This window comes from Periophthalmus magnuspinnatus, chromosome 18, assembly GCF_009829125.3.
Source record: "Periophthalmus magnuspinnatus isolate fPerMag1 chromosome 18, fPerMag1.2.pri, whole genome shotgun sequence".
NCBI classification, from domain to species: domain Eukaryota; kingdom Metazoa; phylum Chordata; class Actinopteri; order Gobiiformes; family Gobiidae; genus Periophthalmus; species Periophthalmus magnuspinnatus.
The window spans coordinates 14,339,690-14,347,612 of NC_047143.1; positions in this window are offsets into that span (position 1 = coordinate 14,339,690).

Genomic DNA, 7,923 nt, shown 5'->3' on the forward strand with positions numbered 1-7,923 from the left:
CACACCTGGAGCGCATTAGCGCAATCACCCTCACCTGTGGTGGCGCATAAGAAGACTTGGCAGACTACACTCGGAGCCAGACCGTCCGCGTGTAAAACGTGAATGTTCCAGCTCTGTTTTTGCCTTCCTGTTACCCGCCTACTGGTTCTCATTTTGGATTTTTGCCACCTTTCCAGACTCCTGCCTTTGCCCGCTCCTACTCCTGCCTCTACGCTCCGGTACAGTCATCTCACTCTGCACTGCCTGTCTTGGTCTCTGGCGTCCCGCCTGCCTCTTACCCTGGGTCCCGCTCCTTGGACTATCTGTCTGTCCTTGGACTGTCTGTCCTGGTCTCGTCCCCGCTCCCGTCTTCACTCCAGCCCCGGCTTCCCGTTCCCGACCCGCTCTCCGTCCGTCCTGCCTGCCTCCTGCTTCCTGGGTCCTCGTGTGTGTTATTTGAACTGTTTAAGACTTTGATTCACAAGACTTGTAAATAAACACTGTCAACCTGCTCTGAGTCCGCATACTTTGGTCCTGACCCACACCGTTACGACAGATACAGATGTCTGCCCTTTACTCCAGTATCCCAATGCCTCTGCCACTCTTTAGTGATCTGTCTCCAGATCAGACTCTTTGCCTCCGATTTGCTGCTCTTGATAGTCATCTCAATACTCATTTTGCTTAGGGATCCTTTAGACAGTTTATCTACTTTTTCATTTCCTCCAATACCTACGTGAGCTGGCACCCATAAAAACTTAACAAGACATTCATGATGATTAAGTCTGGTTATACACGTCAATATATCAGACAATTTGTCTGGTCTAGTATTTGACTGAAGAGACTGAATACTAGAGAGAACTGAAGAGGAGTCAGAGCACACTAGCACCTGTTTCACCTTCGCCATCTCTACCCACTTTAGTGCCACCAACACAGCCACCATCTCCACAGTGTAAACTCCCAGGGCATCTGAGGTCCACCTGTTAATCCCAATGTTTTTGGAAGGGACAGCTACTCCAAAGCCTGTCACATCTGTATCTGTTTTTTTTTGTTCCATCAGTGAATATTTGGGTAAAGCTATTGTACCACTCCTGGATGTGAAAGTGAAATGCTGCAACAAGATCAACTTTCCCTCTCTGTCTGCCTTTGTCTGGCTCTGGACCATTTATCAGCCCTCATTAGCGCCACACCTGCCATCAATATGGAACAGGTGCGCAGCACCAATGTCCCACCTTCGATGTCTGGCAAGGGTGGGGGCACGCCCAAAACATGCAAAAAACAACTACAAATTGGAAAAACATGCAACACTACACATAAAACAATGAAATGAGACACCCCCTGACATTGTATGTATATATATATATATATATATATACACATACATACATACATACATACATGTAGCCCATCAAAACTGAGGCTACCTTTTGTAAGTAATCGCACCGTTAAGAAAATATTTTACATGCAAAAAATTTACATCACAAACAAATATCTACTAATCTCCCATATCTGCTGTATTTGCAAAACAACAAATAAACATCACAAATAACTTAAAAAGTAGTAATAAACAGTCTCTATACCATAAATACAATTAACCTCTATTATCTCAACTCCAAACATAAAAACAAAGAAAATACAAAAAATAAATAATTATAATTTTAAATAGAATATTTAAACTTTCAATAAACAGAAAAAGGAACAGATATTTGTCCATTAATGCAGATTATGTTGACGACATCCTGGAGCTGTTCTTTGAAGAGGTGTTTCCTGACCCAGCTCCATTTGTCCAGGAGATGCTGCAGATCCACCGCCACTGTCCACTCAGCTCCCCTGTCCACAATTGTTTCATGTGTGTGAGAGTGTGTATGCACGTGTGTGTGCTTGGGTATGTGTGTGTGTAGTATGTATCTGTGTGTTGTGTGTGTAATATGTGCGTGTATAATATGTATGAGTGTGGGGGGCCCTTATTGTGTGGCCCCCGGGGGACAGTGCTGCTCCTCTCAAGGTCAGGGGACATCACAGCCTGGGGCCGATCAGGCTGACATGAGCAACACAAGACACTGAAGTTAAACATATGCACTTGAAGCTCTGCATACACAAGGGTCCACAAAGCACTATGAGAATTAAACAGCACCTGTGCCCTCTTTGCCCCTGTGTGTCAATCAAACCTGCTCATTATCGGCTCATGTTTAGGTAAATCTCATTCAGAACTCATTTTGCATTGTCCTTTCATGGTGAAATGGGGGCGTTAAAGGGCCATGACCTGAGGTGGGATCATGTGTGCAGATTTCTGTTACAGGTCTGATCTATGAAGAGGAAAAAGTGTGAGGGAGTACATATGGAGGGTTTTATGAATCTGAATATTTTTTTTACATAAAATGTGAGTTTTGTCCATACAATTTCTCAATTCTTTTATAAATGTAGCCCCTGACCTGACTTGGTAGGCAGACAAAGCAGATAAAGCAATGACAGACAAAGCAACATGAAATAAAACACTCTCAGTATGGTATTAAAGTAATTTTTTCTCCATGCAGGTAACACAACTACACCAAGTTATTTGTAGGTGAGATCTGTGGAGAGGCAAGCCTGATTACAATGAAAAAGAAAGATGGATGTTTCAAATGATGAAAAAGAATGGATGTTTCAAATGTTAGACAGATACATAGAAATGTCATACTCCAGAAGGTTTCAGGCAAAGCAACTACAGCTCCATGGAGGCAAGCAAATGACATGCTTTACATCAGAAAATGTGCACAGTTTAAGTTTTAAAGACCATTAAAAATTCTTTACTCAAAAGTTTGTTGGGGTGTGTTACAAAGATAGATTTCAGCGTATAACTCTAGGTGGTGAGGTCAAAAAGTTTTTGATTAGAAAAGGAATGAATGATCTCAGTTAAAAATCTCTTGTTTTTCATCCATCCTATCCCAAAGGCGATTAATCACATGGACAAAAACCCAGGTCCAAAGATAAATGCGCTGTCATCAGTCTAATGTCTGATAAATGTGTTTGGGACAATGAGTTTAGATGTATGCACTTTTACTTATGGTTCACAGCTGAGGTCTATAATGAAACAATAAGAAACGCATGGTTTTATATGTCTTCCATGAGTGTGTGTGTGTAGTCTTGTGATCTATCTCAGGCCCTATTCAAACTCTCATTACAGTTAGTAGTACAGTTCTGTCCAATGCTTAGCCCACTACGTATACATCACCCATCCTTCCACATGGCAATTTGTTACAATAAATAAACAAAAGCAGGATTCAAACCATAAAATACAATTTCACGAGCCTGATGTGGATGTGCGGTAGTTTTATTAGTGGGATGCACCTTGATTGTGTGGTGATAGCACTCTGAAGGAGGGAGTGAGTTAGCGTGGAGAGGAAGGGGAGGGAGGACTCAGAGCATCAAAAACAAAACTAAAGCTTTTAACATCTTATTAATATTTTCTAAACAAAAATGACACCCCTCTATCCCTGGTGCTCACTGTCATTGCCCAATTTGGCACCTTTTGATTGAACTGGTTTGTGTTCTGCCTGTTGTTGCCACACATATTGCTAAGCTTAAATATATTCATATCAAAGTCTGGCAATTTCAAGATTATGGTTGGAAATAGAAAGAAAACTAACTTACTTATTTGACCAGAATCATCAAAATCATCCATTTTAATGCAGTCAAACTTAAACCAGCTCTGCTCTGTTTTTGCTTATTAACAGTTTAAACACATAATTTTCACTGACTTATTTATCCACTAAATGGTCTATATTCCAAGAGTAAATTTGATTAAACAAATCTCTAATTAGCTTATTACTACTTAAGCCTTTTTAAACCAATTTCCACTTATATCCAGACACAGAATTCCTCTCTGTGACTATAGAACGAGAAAAAGCAGTTATCTTAGAGCATGTTAGATTCTAGGGTTAAACCCCAGTCTCGATGTGTTCACAGCAGCTGCTAAGAGCTCCCTGCTGATAGCTTGTTAGATTGTGTGATGATAGGGAAATGGCTTCATTGCGCACATGGGTCCATCATCTTGTATGTGTTTATGTCATGACGCCCGTTTGTTCCTGTCCTCCCGTGCTCTCTACCCCTCCCCGACCTGTCTGCCCGGAGCTGGGCAGAGTTCGAGACTTCTCCCGCACGCACCTGGAGCGCATCAGAGTAATCACCGCCACCTGCTGCTGAGTACTTGAGGGCTCGGCAGACTACACTCGGCGCCAGACCGTCCGCGTGTAAAACGTGAATGTTCCAGCTCTGTTTTTTGCCTTCCTGTTACCCGCTTGCTTGTTCTCATTTTGGATTTTGCCACCTTTCCAGACTCCTGCCTTCGCCCGCTCCTGCACCTGCCTCTACGCTCCGGTACAGTCATCTCCCTCCGCTCTGCCTGTCTTGGTCTCTGGCGTTCCGCCTGCCTCTTATCCTGGGTCCCGCTCCTTGGACTACGCTGGCCCTGTTTGTCCTGGTCTCGTCCCCGCCTCCATCTTCACTCCAGTCCCGGCTTCCCGTTCCCGACCCGCTCTCCGTCCGTCTTGTCTGCCTCCTGCTTCCTGGATCCTCGTGTTTGTTATCTGAACTGTTTAAGACTGTGATTCACTAAGACTTGTAAAATAAACACTGTGAACCCGCTCTGAGTCCGCATACTTTGGTCCTAACCTGAACCGTTACAGTTTAATATTTGTGTTGCCATGTAGATGCTGATAAACAAAATAAGAAGATTATGTGACAGCTGTGGTGTGTCAGTATTGTAAAATTTTGCAGAACAAGGTAATAATCCGTGGCATTTGGATTTAAAGTATTTATAATATGGTCAAATTTGTTTTGATACAGATATAATGTAAAAGTCAAAATGAGACTCCTATGTGAGTGCTTAGACACTCATTATAGTAAGAAGCGATGTAGTTGCTTTTGTTTAGTTTTTTTTCTTTTCATCAGAATAACTAATGTCCACATATTTACATGGTAGAATGGAGGTCATAATGACACCAGTAACTATGCATGGAAATGCAGACTTAACCATATATAATGGTTGTATTTTGTGTTGTTTTTTGTTGTTTTTTTTTTTTGTTTTTTTTTTTGCATGTTTAAGTAATCTTGAATTTACTCTTTTTTGAAAAAAATCAACTGTTGTTTTAGATCAAAATTGTGGTTTACAATTGGCAAAATGTAAAATGAAATTTTAAAGTCTCAATCTTGTTAGCAACGGATTATAGTTTAGTGATGCTTTTAGTGAAGGTGTAGGACTGTCACGGTTCCTGTTCTGCTCTCCCTGCGTCCTCGTCTTCCCCCTCCCTCACCTGTCTGTCTCCGGAGCTAGGCGGAATCCGGACTCCTCCCACGCGCACCTGCTCCCCATCAGCGCAATCAACACCACCTGCCGCGGATAAGAGGGGTCCGGACGAGTCACTCGCCGCCGGAACGTCCGCGTACTCACGTGATTATGCTCTTGGCTTTACACCGATTTGGAATCCAGTCTGCTCTGGCTTACCGGAACCTTGTCCCCTTTTCCTCCAGGAATCCGCCGGGAACCAGCTCCGGACCTCCCCTGCTCGTGCACCTCGACCCTGGTAGGATCCTGTCTCGCTCTGCTCCCCGTACACCTCGGTCCCTCCACGTCCACGGCTTCGCAACCACGCTCCCCAGCTTCCATGATTTTGGACTCTAGCTTTGTCTATGAACACAAACTATACTACAGACTATTACCTTTGTGCTCACGATCACTGTGAATAAAGACATTGTTAAACTTTACGAGTCTGCACCTTTGGTCTCTACGTCACTCTGGTTACGACAAGGACACAGGATACAGGTGTTCCTGTATGTGTCTGTGTCGTAACGGGTGAGTGTAGCGGACCAAGGGATGCAGACTCGGGGAATATTTACAGGATTTATTGTAAGGATAGGACAAGTACAAACAGCGGGTGATCCGGAGGTGAGCAGGTGAGCAGGAACACAGGAAACACAGGGACCGGGGAACTGAAGGGACCACAGGACGACAGGCAGACCAGACAGGCGTACGGCAGAGCAGGTAGGAGACATCCAGGACCGGAGCACGACAAAAACACAGGGACGACAGGAACGCAGGCAGGAAAGAAGTGACACGACAATGATCCCGCGCTGAGTCTCTTCTCCCAGCTCCTTTTATGCGCAGCAGGTGTGTTGATTGCACTGATGGGCTGCAGGTGCGCGCAGGAGGAGCCAGGAGCCCAGCCCAGCCCAGATCTGGCAGGTGAGGGAGGGAAAGAGCAGGACAGGAGTAAAACCAGGAGTGGACAGTGCGGATCATGACAGTCTGGTTTTAACCCATCCTTCAATGCCACAGGGTAACAAATTTCTTAATTGTATTGTCCATGGTGCTGAAAATAAAAGTGATAATATATTTATATAGGTGCTGTCAACAAGTAAAAGGACAACAACTTTATAGCGAAGACCAAGAACACAAATTTCCTATATTTCACAATATACTGGCAGTTTTTTTAGCCCCGCATGTGTAACAAAGCTGAACTTCAGTTCAAATTTTCATTTCTCATCTTCTCTTCACTCTATTTGATGGCATCCATCTGTCCTCATTCAAGGCCCCTGAGGGGTGAGCACAGCAGAAGTCAGTGGGGCTCTAACCGAATTGGGTGCCAAGATAATCTGGTCCAAACACCAGGGCGGGTGAGACCTCAGCACACACTCCTCCACACAGTAGTGAGAAGAAGGGATGAGAGAGGCAGAGAGAGAGACACTCTTTCACAGAGCACTCTTTAGTGAAGAAGCGAGGAGAGAGAGAGACTCCTCCACGCAGCTCATGGTCATAGCAAGAAATTGTCCATATAAAAAGCAGTTTTGGATACTATAAAACTGAACACTTTTCAAATATAAACTATTGCTGTGATGCGACTAAATATGGTAAAGTATCTATCTATCTATCTATCTATCTATCTATCTATCTATCTATCTATCTATCTATCTATCTATCTATCTATCTATCTATCTATCTATCTATCCATCTATAAGATATGCCTTTATTAGTCCCACAGTGGGGAAATTCCTGTATTATACTATACATTCTATACATATTATTACTATACATCCATCTATGTGATATTTCAATCAGTTTTACAGACAAACAATGGAAACAGCTACACTGACCAGTTTCAAAACACTTGGCATTTATTTTGTCCCCATGAGAGAATAACCCCATTAACATCTCTCCTGCACCACTGTCCATCCATGGTCAACCTTAATGTCATCTCATTAGCCGCTAATTAAAAGGAGTTAAAGTATCTATTATATTTTGGGTTTTTTTATTCCGGGTAACTTTTAGTGCTCTTGGGATTCTGTCTTTTCCCTTCCAAACACACGCATATTCCTACACTCCCACAAAGTAGTCCTCCCCCTCCCAGTGTGTGAAGAATCTCCTCATTAGCAGCAGAGTCACCATCGGACAGCAGCGACAAATCGCTAACAAATGGCCACCGGCTTATGCATTGTAAACTCATAGCGCATATTCAGAGCCACGGTGCACTAAATACTTCAACATTTCTTAAACTTAAAAAGCAATACATCTACAGGCTGCTGGCAGTTTGTCATGATGATGGCTCACTCTATCTGTTAACTTTGGATGTACTTAACCAATTAAAAAGAGAGGCGAAAATGGGGTATATAGTGAAGAGTGATCACAGTTCTAAAAACATTTGAATGCTGTTTGGTAAGCTAATATTTAGTTTATATTATAAGTTTATATTTCCAAATTTGCAAACCTTTGCACACAAATTGTATATTTCATTTTCCCAATGCCACCGTCTTTGAAGCTGCATGTGTAAGACCATGTGTGCATGATAACTGTTGATTTATTAAGGGAAAAGACTGAAGTCGGCCACTTGTCAGGCGAAAAATAAAAAAATAAAAAAACTTCTAACGGAAAGAATCTGGAACACTGCAGCACCTTCTCCCGCACCACCTCTGAGT